This window comes from Egretta garzetta, unplaced genomic scaffold (assembly GCF_000687185.1).
Source record: "Egretta garzetta isolate BGI_Z169 unplaced genomic scaffold, ASM68718v1 scaffold63, whole genome shotgun sequence".
Taxonomy (NCBI): Eukaryota; Metazoa; Chordata; class Aves; order Pelecaniformes; family Ardeidae; genus Egretta; species Egretta garzetta.
The window spans coordinates 945937-946286 of record NW_009259199.1 but is presented as its reverse complement, the minus strand read 5'-3'; the positions used below and the strand labels follow the sequence as shown (position 1 = coordinate 946286).

General features: G+C 62.3%; 1 protein-coding gene across 1 annotated transcript in view; it reads right to left on the bottom strand.

The window, feature by feature from the left end:
* LOC104123559 (transcription factor Sox-3) overlaps nucleotides 1-350 on the bottom strand; it is a 46214-nt gene that overhangs the window by 1802 nt on the left and 44062 nt on the right. The gene's annotated exons all lie outside the window — the stretch shown is intronic.

Genomic DNA, 350 nt, shown 5'->3' with positions numbered 1-350 from the left:
TGGCTGCCGGCAGGGCGCTCCCGGCAGACCCCACCTAAGCCCACCCCGTTGCCACTTGAGCCTTTCCACTCGGCTGCCCCAAAGAGAGTGGGAGGGAGGGGACGGCGTTTGCAAAACCCCCAAGTTTCATGGCAACGGCAAAGTTCCCTCCGTGTGAAAGAAAACTTTGGCGGAGGGAGTGTGAGTGGAGCGAGGCTCACTGGAACTGTCAATCACGGGCTTCCCTTTCCGTCCTTTCCCTCCCCTTCCCCTTCCTTCCTTCCTTCCTTCCTTCTTTCCCTCCCCAGAGGCACGGACACCCGCACCTGCACGGGCAGGGCTGGCAGCTCCTTGAAACCACGCGGGCCCGA